This window comes from Zalophus californianus, chromosome 17 (genome assembly GCF_009762305.2).
Source record: "Zalophus californianus isolate mZalCal1 chromosome 17, mZalCal1.pri.v2, whole genome shotgun sequence".
Lineage (NCBI taxonomy): Eukaryota > Metazoa > Chordata > Mammalia > Carnivora > Otariidae > Zalophus > Zalophus californianus.
The window spans coordinates 44,121,314-44,136,814 of NC_045611.1; the positions used below are offsets into that span (position 1 = coordinate 44,121,314).

The 15,501-nt window shown below is 39.3% G+C and overlaps 1 protein-coding gene across 5 annotated transcripts in view; it reads right to left on the bottom strand.

Annotated features, from left to right (window-relative positions):
- ZNF565 (zinc finger protein 565) overlaps nt 1-15,449 on the bottom strand; it is a 34,399-nt gene extending 18,950 nt beyond the window's left edge. For 2 of the 5 annotated variants that reach the window (XM_027617848.2, XM_035725017.1), the window contains exons 1-3: nt 15,062-15,449; nt 2,970-3,132; nt 1,631-2,433 (exon numbers count right to left, since the gene is read on the bottom strand). The gene's annotated coding sequence lies outside the window, so the exon portion shown is untranslated. The remainder of the gene's footprint in view (nt 1-1,630; nt 2,434-2,969; nt 3,133-15,061) is intronic. The other 3 variants (XM_027617845.2, XM_027617846.2, XM_027617847.2) reach the window with 3 other exon arrangements.
- Between the last annotated feature and the right edge of the window lie 52 nt (nt 15,450-15,501).

Sequence of the window (15,501 nt, forward strand, 5' to 3'; positions counted from 1 at the left end):
AAGAAGGCTTTTCATTGAGAAGGTGATATATAAGCACAGACTGAATAGAGTGAAAAATGCAGATATCTAAGAGGAGTGCATTCCTAGTATAGGGAACAGCAATGCAAAGGCCTCCAGGTAGAAGCAGGCTTTCTTTGATTAATAAAGACTGGGGTGGCTGGAATGGAGTGTGCAAAAGAAAGAGGGTCAGAAGCTCATTTGGGTGAGAGACGTAGCTGGAAGATGAATCACATGGGGCTTGGGCGCCATTGTAAGTACTTTGGTTTTTTTTACTCTTGAGTAAGACAGGAAGCCACTAAAATGTTTTAAGACAAGGAACGGCATAATCTGATTTACACTGAAAAGGATTACTCACAGAAAGTGAACTAAGAAGACAAGGGAGGAAGCAGGGAGACAAGTGGAAGGTTACTGCAATAATCCAGGCAAGGAGTGAGGGGGGCTTATACTAGGGTGGTGGTGATAACTGACCAGATTAAATATTCTCTGAAGGGAGAGCTGGCAGGATTTGCTGATTTTAGGTATAAAAGCAAATAAAAAAAAAAAAAAGCCATGATGACACTAAGCTGTTTGGCTTGAGTAACTGGAAGTATGAAGTTGTCAATAAACCAATTATGAGTTCTGTTTTAGATTTCAGTACTTGAGATTACTACTACACATCACCCACGCAGTGGGCTGTAGTTTTGTAAACGTCCAACAAGGCGATGTTAGCAGAAATTAAACCAGGTGTGTTCTCCGATGAAGCAATTCCATAGCTGAGACTATCCAAAAGACGTGTGGGGGCTACAGGATGGACACACTGCTGACATTGGAAACAACTTGGAGAGAACTTAAAAGGAGGATTGGTTAAATAAATGAATTACAGTATATGAACACAATGGAAACAGTTGCCATAAAATGAACAACACATACATTTGTTGATGTTAAGATGTCAAACAATGGTGGGCGGATAAGGTAGCTAATGAAACAGTATGAAAAAAAAAGAAACAGTATGTATAGTGTAATCCTATTTTTTTTAAAGATTTTATTTATTTATTTCACAGTGAGATAGACAGCACAAGTAGGCAGAGGGTGAGGGAGAAGCAGGCTCTCTGCTGAGCAGGGAGCCGGACGTGGGGCTCGATCCCAGGACCCCAGGATCATGACCCGAGCCGAAGGCAGCTGCTTAACCGACTGAGCCACCCAGGCGCCCCAGTGTAATCCTATTTTTATAGGAAAAATATACATATGTTCTATATATGCATGTGTGTGTACACATAAGATAGACTGAAAGGATTTTCAATTACATTTTTCAACATTTGTCTCTAGGTGTATATCTATGAAAAGAATCTTTGTTTTCTCTATATTTTCAAGTTTTCCCTTAAGCATATGTTTTATAATCATAAGTAATAGAATGTATACCTTCCTCTTCATTGGGGGGGTTAACTATAAAAGGAAATACGAATGGAGTGATTCATGAATGACAGTGAGGTGCTTTTGGGAACTTATATGCTGAAGGAGCTTTATTTCCTCCATTTGTTCTAGAGCCTTTGGGAGGCTTGTTCCCAAACAGTAACTTAAAGCTCCTGACTTTGCACAGAGAAAGTGAGCTTTCACATGAAAATCTTCCATTTTCCTTAGTCTCCTCACTCACCTGTGCACAGACTTCTTTGTCAATCCTCAATCCAGGATATCCTCCTTGCTCCAAAAAGAAGTCACACTTAATTTACAGAAGCAACTTCCTACACACAGAAAAAGAAATGGGTCTTAGCCAGTGTGGTAGACATTAACTGAATTACTACTGTTTCACCATTATCCTGTTTTCCTCTCCTTTGGGGCATATAGATGGCATTTTCCTGACCCTTGCAGTCAGGTAGGGCCATAAACTGGTTTTGGCCAATGGAATCTGAGCTAAGGTGATGTGTGTTCCTTCAATCTGAGGCACTGGCAAGACTGCACAATTCTCCAGTCTTTCTATTCCCTGATGTGGTGGCCAAGGGGACTATGTGTCAGATGGTACAGCTATAGGTTGATTGAGTCTGCTTTGGTCTGGGACCCTGCCTATACTGATGCACATTAGACATGTAGCATGATCAAGTTAATAAGTTATTTTGTTAGCCACTGAGATTTGGGGGTTGTTTGCTACTACAGCATAACAGCCTGTCCTAACTAATAATCTAATTCAGCTATATTCTGACGATATAAAAATTCAGATTCTGGCCTGTGGTTGATGCGAGAAAGAACAATTTTTTAAAAAGTCAGAGGAAGCTTCAGAAATAATAGAACAGAACTGGTTCATTTCCAACTCTATACACCTCAAAGGGATTTTTCACATTGTGTGAAATCTTTCATGTTGTACTAAATTTTAAGGATGTAAACATACATTTTTCCAGTATAAACATCAACCAAAATCATTACAAGGAGAGATACATACATTCTTAGGCAATATTCAGCATCCTAAGTAAGACAAGAGCAGATAGGTTAAACGAATGAAAGATTTCTATAGAACAGTAATTCTAAGTACTCACAAATTTAGTAATTAATACTTAATAACATAAAAATGTTTAAGATATGATTAAATGAAAAAAAAGCAGGTTATAAAACAGTTGGGCATCATGTGATCCTATTTGTAAAATATAAAGATATATCAATACAAACAATATAGACAAATCAGATGAAAAATGTCTAGGAAGTTTTATCCTTAAAGATTACTTTGGTTATCTCTGGGTTGTGAACTTCAGTGTTCTTAGTTTTACTTAAGTGTATGTTTTTCAATAACTATGCATTAATTTTTAAATTTTTTTCATTTTTTTAAAGTTTTATTTATTTAAGTGATCTATACACCCAAGATGGGGCTCAAACTCACAGCCCTGAGATCAAGAGGCACGTGCTCTCCCAACTGAGCCAGCCAGGAGCCCCAATTTTTAAATGATTTTTAGGTTCTCTTAAATGTAAGCTATTCCCAAATAGCAGATGAAAAAGAAAATACTCACTTTTTTTTTTAAAACAATCTTCCCTTGAACATGAAATAATAGCTTAGAATATTCTAAAAACAGTTATAGTTTCACAGAATGGCTTTTGTTTTTGCTTTGTCAGCTCCTAATAGTTGCAAACTTCTTGATTTGGTAACTATATTCACGTGTGCTATAGTCGAGCCTGGAAAAAAATGAAAAGTCATTAGGGCCATGTCCTAGTATAAGTGGTGCTTCGTTTTAGCTCTTCTTGTCAAATGGGTCTGTTATGTTTCTGTACTTGCTCCACTATTCTCCAAACAGCTACAAACTCATTTTGCCCAATTGGATACACTTTGGATTTCTGATGATTAGAATGAAAACTGCAAGTCCTGTATAGGACTCAAGAAAACTAATTTCCCTCCACAGAGCTCTTATGAGATCAGTTTGACTTAGACATGACATGACAATGACTGCTCTGGTCATACAAGTTATCTCCCTCTTACGAATTCTCATAGCATACTGTCAGGGTAAATAGTGCCCTATATCATCCTTTATTTTGAACATTTGTATACTAGTATTATCTCACCTATTACATCATTTGCACTTTAAAAGTAAATACAGAGGTGCCTGGGTGGCTCAGTTGGTTAAGCTCCAACTCTTGATTTCAGCTCAGGTCATGATCACAGGCTAGTGAGCCTGCTTAAGACTCTCTCCCTCTCTCCCTCTCAAAAAAAAAAAAAAGGTAAATAGAGACTATAACTTTTATTTTAAAAAAATTTTTTCCCTTACATAATCTCATCCTCTAACGTGGGGCTTGAACTCACAACCCTGAGGTCAAGAATCACATGCTTCACTGACTGGGCCAGCCAGGTACCCCAAGACTACAAATTTTATCTTATTTATTTATTTTTAACTTATTTTTTTAAAGATTTTATTTATTTATTTGACAGAGAGAGGGAACACAAGCAGGAGGAGTGGGAGAGGGAGAAGCAGGCTTCCCGCCGAGCAGGGAGCCCGACGCGGAGCTTGATCCCAGGACCCTGGGACCATGACCTGAGCCGAAGGCAGATGCTCAACGACTGAGGCGCCCCCATTTTTAACTTTTAAAAAAGATTTTATTTATTCATTTGAGAGAGAGACACAGAGAGCATGAGTGGGGGGAGGGGCAGAAGGAGTGGGAGAGGGACAAGCATACTCTCAGCTGGGCCCAGAGCCCGATGCAGAGCTTAATCCTAGGACCCCAAGATCATGACCTAAGCCAAAGTCAGATGCTCAACTGACTGAGCCACCCAGGTGCCCTTCAAGACTATAACTTTTAAATAGCATTTTGTCTCGGGCGCCTGGGTGGCTCAGATGGTTAAGCGTCTGCCTTCGGCTCAGGTCATGATCCCAGAGTCCTGGGATCGAGCCCCACATCGGGCTCCCTGTTTCTTGGGAGCCTGCTTCTCCCTCTGCCTCTCTCTCTCTGTCTCTCATGAATAAATAAATAAAAATCTTTAATAAAAAAAAAAAAAAAAAAATAAATAGCATTTTGTCTCCTTGAGTTCTAGATCAGGATTTTGCATCTCTGCAAATTCTCTCTTTTCTTAAAGATTTTATTTATTTATTTGACAGAGAGAGAGATAGTGAGAGCAGGAACACAAGCAGGGCGAGTGGGAGAGGGAGAAGCAGGCTTCCCGAGGAGCAGGGAGCCCGATGCAGGGCTCGATCCCAGGACCTTGGGATCATGACCTGAGCTGAAGGCAGATGCTTAACCGACTGAGCCACCCAGGAGCCCCGCATCTTTGCAAATTCTTAGTAAATGTCTAATTCCCAAAGGAATTCATTATAAAAAATATATGAAGTGGTATGCACAAAAATAGCTCATAACTGAATTACAGAAATATAAATACTCTTTAATAGACAATACAATGAATAAATTAATATTTATTAATATTATTATTATTTATATTATAAATTAATCTTGATAATGAAATACTATATAGAGATTTTAAAATACAACAGTACTGGGGAGGCTGGGTGGCTCAGTCAGTAAAGCATCTGACTTCAGCTCAGGTCGTGATCTCAGGGTCCAGGATTGAGCCCCGTGACTGGCTCAGTGCTCAGCAGGGAGTTTGCTGTCTCTCTCTCCCTCTTCCTTTGTCCCTCCCCACCACTCGTGCTCTCTCCCCCCCACCCCTCTCTCAAATGAATAAATAAAATCTTTAAAAAAATGCAACAGTACTATGGTCAATGCATTATTAAATGAGGCAAGCAGGTTACAGAATTTATATATTATGTGATACCCCTCTATAAAATCACACAGAAAAAATATTTGAATTATATCCATCAAAATATTAAGAATATTTCTGGATGAAGGAATTTTTAGCAAGTTTCTATTTTTGCATTGTTTATGTTTTTCATAATAAAAATCATAACAATATTGTTTCCATTTAAAAATAAATAACCATAATGGTAGTTGGTATTTATTTTCCTGGCAGTAGGAAAATTATGAGCAACTGAGAAAATGTCTATGACACGAATAGGGACAAAAAAGGAAATTAGTGTGACTGAAAACCAATAATAACTAAAAGTTCTTTAACAGTCTTTTAAATGTTGACTCATATTCCCTGGTACATTGATATAGCCTCATTATCAAAAACATTCTATGAATGACCAATTTTTAGGAGAGTTCAAATTAATAAGGCAGTGTATGCAAAGCAGAAAGCATTGTGTCAGATATACAGGGAATTTCTTCTCTGTTCAATCACTAATCAGATTTTTGGGTGGGGTCTTTGCAAAATTTGAGCCCTTTTTAATTTATCATTTTGTTTATGACATCCTTTTCATTGTTCTGATTAACATTTTGTAAGCATATTTTTTATTAGCTGGATATGAATGTAATATGAATGCAATAGATGATGGAACATTTCTTCTGCTTCTCTATTGTTGGTTGCAAATTTTGGACATCTCAAAGGCTATTAATAGGTATCACTGTCTTAAGATTTTAGACCTGTGGTTCTAAATTTTCAGGGGTCTTGAATCTCTTTGAAAATCTTATGGAATCTTAAACCTTCTTCAAAGAAAAAAATCAAATGAATAAATACCTGCAAAAATTGTGCATAAAATTTCATAGAGTTTGCAGAGCCCTGATGTCTAAGGGTGGGGACGAAGACCTTATTTAAAACCCTGCTATAATGACTAACTCACAAACATCAAGTACTACTAACTATATTTTTTTATTTCTCATAATTTATCAAAAGCACAATAAGAATTTGGCTTGAAGCAAATTTAAGACTACCCAAAACCCAAAATGCCCCCAAATCAAATTAGATCTAGTCACTGCAACAAACTTTTTTTTTTCTTGAGAGTGAGCAGGAGTGTGGGGGTGGGGCAAAGGGAGAAGGAGAGAGAGACTCTTAAGTAGGCTGCACTCCCAGTGCAGAGGCCAGTGTGGGGCTTCGATCTCACAACCCTGAGATCATGACCTGAGCCAAAACTGAGTTGGACACTTAATCGACAGAGCCACCCAAGCACCCCCACTGCAACAAACTTCTATCCTATCCAGACTTCTGGGATGTGGCTGTACCAGACATTAAAATATACTGCAAGGCCTCTATAATTAAAACAGTAGTAGTGCATAAATAGATAGTAGTAGTGCATAAATAGATGAACAGACCAGTGGAGCAGAAGAGAAGGCCTAGAAATAGTACCAAGCATATTTGGAAATTTAGTATATAATGGAGATTGATGGCATCACAAGTTTTTAATAAATGGTGTTGGGAAAACTGGGTAGCCATTTGAAAAATATAAAATTAAATCCATTCCTCATACCATATACAAAATTAAGCTCCAAATGTATCAGAGATCTAAATGGAAAAAGATGAAACCATACAGGTATTAGAAAAGAACACAGGTAAATTCCTCTTTAATCCTGGGGTTGAGAAAGTCTTTCAAAGCCCAGAAGTAATGAAAAAAAATATTGGTAAATTTGACTACATAACATTAAAAAAAAATTGAATGGCAAAAAAAAAACAAACCCAAAAAACCAAAAAACCCACCATAAACAAAGTTAAAAGACAACTGACAAACTAAAAGAAAATACATGCCCCATACACCACTATGAAGGACTAATATCCCTCATATGTAATGAATTCTTAAACATTGAGACAAAATACTGAAAGAAAAATAGGAAAAAGATATGAACAGATAAATCACAAAATATATGTAAAAATGGCCCTTAAGCATATGAAAAGATGTTCATCAACATACTGGAAGTCCTAGCCAGAGCAGCTTTAGGCAAGAAAAAAGAAGTAAACGGCATCCAAGTTGGAAAGGAAGAAGTAAAGTTATTTCTGTTCTTAGATGACATGATCGTACATGTAGAAAACCCTAGAGATTCCACACATACACACACACACATCTGTTAGAACTAATAAATTCAGCAATGTTGTAGGATACAAAATCAACTCACAAAAATCAGTTGCATTTCTACACAGTAATAATGAACAATCTGAAAAGGAAATTAAGAAAACAATTCCACTTATTTTTTTTTAAAGATTTTATTTATTTATTTAAGAGAGAGAAAGAGAGATAGAGAGCACGAGAGGGAAGAGGGTCAGAGGGAGAAGCAGACTCCCTGCTGAGCAGGGAGCCCGATGTGGGACTCGATCCCGGGACTCCAGGATCATGACCTGAGCTGAAGGCAGTCGCTTAACCAACTGAGCCACCCAGGCACCCAAAAACAATTCCACTTATGATAGTATCAAAAAAGAACAAAATATTTCAGACTAAACTTAACCAAGAAAGGAAATGACTTACACATTGAAAACTACAAAACACTGCTGAAAGAAACGGAAGAAGACATAAATAAGATATCCTGTGCCCAAGGACTGGAAGACAAATTCCTATGTTGAAGCCTGAACACCTACTGTCACTGTATTTGAAGACAGGAGCATTGTGGAAGTAATTAAGATCAAATGAGTTTGTAAGAGTAGAAGTAATTAAGATTAAATGAGTTTTTAAGGTGGGGGGTCCTATTAGTCCTATTAGTATGCCTATAAAAAGAGACACTAGAGAGAGCTTGCTTTCTCTCTCTCTCTTTTCCTGTGAAGATACAGCAAGAATGTGGGCATCTGCAAGCCAGGAAGAGAGCCCTAACTAGAAACCAACTATGCTGGCACCCTGGTCTCAGACTTCCAGCCTCCATAACTCTGAGCAGCCTCAGCTGACCAAGACAGTTATCAATACTACCTAAAGGGATATACAGATTCAATGCAATCCTTATCAAAACCCAATGATGTTTTTTGTAGAAATAGAAAAGTTCATCCTAAAATACACACAAAATCTGAAGGAACAGTCTTGAAAAAGAACAAAGTTGGAACACTGAACACTGTTCATTGGAACAAAGAACACTGATTTCAAAACTTATTACAAAGCTACAGTAATCAAAACAGTGTGGTACTGCCATAAAGTCAGATATCTAGACCAATAGCATAGAATGGAAACCCTCACATACGTGGTCAAATACTTTTCAACAGGAATAGACAAGACCATTTAATGGGGAAAAGGACAGTCTTTTCAACAAATAGCGTTGGGAAAACTGGATATCCATATGCAAAAGAATGAAGATGGACCCCTACCTAATACCATATACAAAAATTAACTCAAAATGTATCACAGATCCAAACATAAGAGCTAAAACTATAAAACTCTTAGAAGAAACCATAGGGGAAAATTTTCACAATATTGGATTTATTAATCTAATGATTTCGTGGATACGACAAAGAAAGCAAAGGCAACAAAAGAAAAAATAGGTACGTTGTGGACTTTATTAAAATTAAAAAACTCGCGGGCACCTGGGTGGCTCAGATGGTTAAGGGTCTGCCTTCAGCTCAGATCGTGATTCCAGGGTCCTGGGATCGAGCCCCACGTTGGGCTCCCAGCTCAGTGGGGAGTCTGCTTCTCCCTCTGCCTCTCTCCCCTGCTCATGTTCTCTGTCTGTCTCAAATGAATAAATAAAATCTTTTTAAAAAATTAAAAAACTTGTGCATTAAAGGACACTATCAACAGAGTAAAAAGACAATCCATGGACCGGGAACAAATATTTGTAAATAATGTGTGTAATAAGGGATTGATATTTATAATACATAGAAAACTCTTATAACTCAGCAACAAAACACAACCCAATTAAAAAATGGGCAAAGGACTTTTCTCAAAGATATTCAAATGGCCAAAAAGTACATGAAAAGATCCCCAACATCACTAATCATCAGGGAAATGCACATCAAAACCACAATGAGGGGTGCCTGGCTGGCTCAGTCAGCAGAGCATGTAACTCTGATCTCAGGGTTGGGAGTTTGAGCCCCATGTGGGGTACAGAGATTACTAAAAAAATAAACTTAAAAAAATTCACGAGATACCATTTTACACTCATTAGGATAGCTATCATAAAAATATTTTAAAATATAAATATTTATGTGTGCATATATATATATGTGTGTGTATTAAAAAATGGGCAAAGGACTTTTCTCAAAGATATTCAAATGGCCAAAAAGTACATGAAAAGATCCCCAACATCACTAATCATCAGGGAAATGCACATCAAAACCACAATGAGGGGTGCCTGGCTGGCTCAGTCAGCAGAGCATGTAACTCTGATCTCAGGGTTGGGAGTTTGAGCCCCATGTGGGGTACAGAGATTACTAAAAAAATAAACTTAAAAAAATTCACGAGATACCATTTTACACTCATTAGGATAGCTATCATAAAAATATTTTAAAATATAAATATTTATGTGTGCATATATATATATATGTGTGTGTAACAAGTGTTGGCAAGGATGTGGAGAAACTGGAATCTTTGTGCTTTACTGGTTGGAAAGTAAAATGGTTTAGCATCTGTGGAAAATGGTATGGTGATTCCTCAAAAAATTAAACATAGAATTACTATGTGACCCAGCAATTCCACTTCTGGGTATATGCCCCCAAGAAGAGAAAGCAGGAATTTGAACAGATATTTGTTAACCAATGTTAGTAGCACTATTATCCACAATAGCCAAAAGGTGGAAGCTAGAGGGAAGGGAAATGGGGAGTTATTGTTTAATGGGAGCACAATTTTAGTTTTGGAAGATGAAAAAAGTTTTGGAGATGGATAATGGTGATGGCTGCACAACAATGTAAATGTACTCAATGTCACTGAATGGTACATTTAAAAATAGAGTGTCCAATTTTATGTATGTTTAAATTTTCTGTATATTTTAATGTATATTCAAACATAAAAAACCCCAACAAACTAATGAAATTGGTTACCTACAATGAGTGGGAACAGTGTGGAAAGAATGGGGTAATAGAATTGGGAGAGAAGGAATGGTGGAGGAGTGATTGGGTAGATCTCTTGTCTAATTATGGCTTTTAGGGGTGCCTGGGCGGCACAGTTGGTTAAGCATCTGACTCTTGGTTTCAGCTCAGGTCGTGATCTCAGGGTTATGAGATCAAGCCCTGAGTTGGGCTCCAGCTCAGCATGGAGTCTACTTGGGTTTCTCTCTCTCCCTTTCCCTCTGCCCCTCCCACCCCACCGTGTGTGTGTGCTCTCTCTCTCTTTCTCAAATAAATAAATAAATAAATAAATCTTAACAAAAATAATTAAGGCTTTTAGAAACATAGAAATGTTTCCTGTACTCAAAAAATAATTAAAATCAACCAGGATGTATTGTGTAAATCGAAAATAAAATACAAATAGTAACAAATGAACCAACTATATTACAAATGAGTAACATTACCATACAGGAGGGTGTGAGGAAAACTGTATTTTCACTAAGACTAAAAATAAAAATAACTGTATGATGTATGAGAGTGTAGGTTAGCAATTTTTTTTAATTTAAAATCAGTTAACATATAGTGTATTAGTTTCAGAAGTAGAGTTTAGTGATTCATTAGTTGCATATAACACCCAGTGCTCATTACATCAAGTGCTCTCTTTAAAGCCCATCACCCAGTTACCCCATCCCCCCACCCACCTAGCAACCCTCTGTTTGTTTGTTTCCTATAGTTAAGAGTCTCTTATGGTTTGTCTCCCTCTCTGATTTCGTTTTATTTTAGGTCAGCAAATCTTAAACTACTTTCTACTTAGGACTGAGCAAATAGATAAATAAATATATTGTGGTTAATAAGAGTCAACTTTTTTTTTAAAAAAGATTTCATTTATTTATTTGAGAGAGAGACACTGGGGAAGGGCAGAGGGAGAGGGAGAAGCAGGCTCCCTGCTGAGCAGGAAGCCTCGCGCAGACTGATGCCAGGCCCCTGGGATCATGACCCAAAGGCAGACGCTTAGCCACCCAGGCATCCCAAGAGTCAACTTTTGTCATTTTCTCAGTCAGAGAAAGGAGTTACCAAAAAATAAAAGGAAATGGAGAAGGCTGGAATAAACCCCCTGGTATTAAACTGGAATTAGAGATAGCATATGAAGCAACGGATTATCAGTGTATTCATACCAATAGATACAGACGTGTGTGTGCGTGTGTGTGTATAGATATGTATACTTCATAGCTGAGAGTACCTAGAAGCAATGAGTGTATCTTAATTTGGTTTCTTTTTTTTTTAAGATTTTATTTATTTATTTGACAGAGAGAGACACAGCAGAGGGAGGCAACACAAGCAGGGGGAGTGGGAGAGGGAGAAGCAGGCTTCTCGCGGAGCAGGGAGCCCGACGTGGGGCTTGATTCCAGGACCCTGGGATCATGACCTGAGCCAAAGGCAGACGCTTAAGAAATGAGCCACCCAGGCGTCCCCTAATCTTGGTTTCTAAATATCATTTTCTACTAAAAGGAGCCAGTGTTCCCTGGGAAATGTACATGTTCCAGAACTGGGGCTGGGAAAGTGTAAACAGAAAGAGTTAGGGGTCCTTGAGGGGGGAGGGGGGGGAAACAGACACACAGCTTTCTTGATATAAGAAAAGTCATTTTAGGCCTCTGGCCATCTTGTGAAAGAATGTTAAGAACAAACGGCCACTATCAGGCCAGGAGATAACCTAATCATACCAGGAACGACAAATCAGCAGTAAAATTCAGAGCTGATTCAAAAATGAAGACTGACCTGATGTACATTGTTGAATTATATTTGCAGGATCTAAACCCCTTTGAGCACTCAGATACCAGACCAATTGGGGCCAGACAATTGATGATGCTGTCCTTTGCTGGCCCTCATGACTTTGACACGGAGTCAGTCATTTTAAGATGACTTTTGCCTCTGTTCCACGCTGAATTCCCCATTGTACAAGCCCCTTTGTTAATACATATGTACCCTTAGCTTAAAACTTCCCCAATTCTTTTGTTCAGGGAGACACTGCTTTAGGGAAGATCCCTGGTGTCCTCCCTTACTTAGTGCAAGAAAAACTCTTCCTATTCTTTGGCTGGTTTTGTCTTTTGGCTCCACACCCACCAAGAGATAAACCCAGTTTTGGGTAACAAAAGTACAATATCAGCTTGGAACATCTCATGGTGCCAGAAAATATGGCAGTACTAAAAAAAATAATAAAGGGGGCACATTGAAAGTATACAGGAGTCAACTTAAAGGAGTTCCCAATGGCCAAATCTGGGGTAATCTGAGCAAAGACAGAGGGACAGTAATGAATTGTAACCTACAGAAAAAAAAATCCAATTTATATATACATAATTTAGTAAATAAGTGGGGGAGAAGGAAAATCTCCTAACAGTAGGATCCTATTTAATAAATGTAGAAGGAAGGATGGAAATTTAAAAATCACCATTTGGCCAATAGCCTGTAATAACATTTTCAGGCAAAAATTAATGAATGTTAAGATTTGCAGGTGGAAGATGAGAAGTTTAAGGTATTTCTCCACAAGACACATGTTAATTATAATGGAAAAAATAGTGACTTTGCAGTGGAGAAATTGGAAGACACCACTTTAACCAAGTGATTAAAGTTACCACTAATAATGAGGCAAATTGACCTCTTGGATCTCCTGATATGATGTACTGAGAAGAACACATCACTTTGGGGATATTCTTGTCCCAAAAGCATACTCTGAATTTAATCACAAGGCAGCATCAGACAACCTCAAATTGGGGAACATTCTACAATGCAGAATTTACAAAATAAATGGCTAGTACTCTTTACAAGTGTCAAGGTCAAGTAAGACAAAGACTGAGGAACTGTGCCAGATCAAAGAAGGCTAAGAAGACTTACTAACTGCAACATATGATCCTGGATTGGATCCTCGTGCAGAAAAAGGACACTAAGGGACATTGATGAAATTTGAATAAAGTTTGTATATTAGTTAGTAGTAGTGTATCAATGTTAATCTCCTGGTTTTGATCATGTACTGTGATTATTGAAAATGGAAACATAACCATAAAATGGTAAAATGGGGCAACAGGTTAAGAATATATGGGAATTCTGGAGTGTTTGGCTGGCTCAATCAGTGGAGTGTGCAACTCTTGATTCTGGGTTTGTGAGTTCGAGCCCCATGCTGGGTATAGAGATTACTTAAAAATAAAATCTTGAAAAAACAGTATACGGGAATTCTATTTTTGCAAGAGTTTTAAGTCTAAAACTAATTCAAAATGAAAAATTTAAAAAAATCTATTTTTTAAAAGATTTTATTTGAGAGAGAGAATGAGCTAGAGAGAGAAAGAGAGAGAGCATGAGGGGGGGAGGGTCAGAGGGAGAAGCAGACTCCCTGCTGAGCAGGGAGCCCGATGCGGGACTCGATCCCAGACTCCAGGATCAAGACCTGAGCCGAAGGCAAGTGCTTAACCAACTGAGCCACCCAGGCATCCTGAAAAGTTAAAAAAATTTTATTGAACATTAGGTGTGCAGGAAGTAGGGGGTATATGGACCTTTCAGTTCACCTAAAGGGCTCTCAATAATTTACTCCAATGGCAATATACTGCAGACCAGGTCCTTTGGGGGAAGAGAAGTTAGGCAAGAAGTTTCAGAAAAAGAAAAGAAAAGCACATCCTGAAAAACAAGAAGGGTCTCAGGGAAAGAAGAAAAACTGATGCATCTTGAGCTTAGCTTTTGGATGTTCAATAGCAATTCTTTCCTTTTCCTCTCAACATCTTCTTGGAGAAGACTTTTAAAAAAAGGAATTGTGAGTAAGCAGAACATTTTGATCTCCACACAGGAGACAGAAGTCAAGAGAAGACTGGACATCATGACCAATCCCAGTGTCACAGGTAAAGGTTGAGGCTATCACTATCCAGGGCTACAGTCTGTTCTAACTTCACAGATTCTGCAACGGTCAGTATACTGGAGTCACAGGCACCTCACATCAGCACACTGGGTCGGACACAAATGGTCAGTGTCACACAAATACAACCACACATCCACTCTTGAAACACACAAGGACAAAACTACACAATCACAGACATCTCCAGGCCCTTATACATAGTCACAATCTCACACCCACTAAAAAGACATACACAGTTACTCAATTCTACTCACCACGATTCGCAGAGTTACTCTCATATAATCACAGCCTTTCCAAACCAATATCCACAAATGTCTCACACAATCACAATCACATACCCACTTGGGGGACACACATAATGGCTGGCACTCCGGCCCACCCAACACCAACCAGTCATAACTGAACATTCACTCTGAGACAGTCACACTCACACCGGCAAAGAAAGACACGTTACACTTAAAAACAGCACCACACACAGCCACCGTTTCACAGACACACTCCAAGGGACACAAGAGGGATACACACGCATTGTCACCACACAGTCACAGACACACAACTGCACACAATACCACACGCGGCTACAATATTGTGCAACCAAAACCATACGCTCACCTTGGAGACATGGAATCATAACCGCACAGACACCCGCACTCCAAGAACAAGGCGTACAGTCACACATACACAACAGAGACACAGTTATCACCCACAGTAGCAAGGACCTCACACCCCAACACACAGTATCACACATGGTTACACAAACACAACCAGACTTACACCCTGGAGCCAGGCGGCCACAACCGCACACCCAGTCACCCACACCTGGTCACGCAGCCACAAAGACTCATTCACAACCCGGCATCCTCAGCCGGCTCCCGCCAGCGCTCACAGACCGGAGGCTCTGGACACGCCCCGTCCCCGCCCCGGACTCCCAGACCCCTCACCTTCTGCCTCCCCTTGGTCGCGTCCGGGTCCCTGTGGAGCTAACGATCTCGCCACGACGTCAAGAAAGACGTAACGTCGGGCCACGGTGGCCTCTGGGAAACGTAGTCCAGAGCCAGACCAGACACAGATAAGATGGCGTCCTCGTACCTCCGAGCCTGAGTTTGGTCGTTTGACACTGCGCCCGGCGGAGCTTCAAAGACGAAGTCCCTGCTCCAAACCTCCCACCAGGCTTGAGCTGATTTTCTTCTAAAGCAGGACGACTCACCCTGAGAGCCCCATAATCACTGGAAGAGGCAGCCAAGTTCGTGTGGGACAGAGAGCTGACCAGCAAAGCCTTAAGGGAAATGTAGTTCAAGGCCGGAAAAGCGGCGTTGCTGTTGACAGAAGGTAATCAAATACCAGCCTGGGCCGGGCCACGGTGACCGTGCGGGCCGCGTCG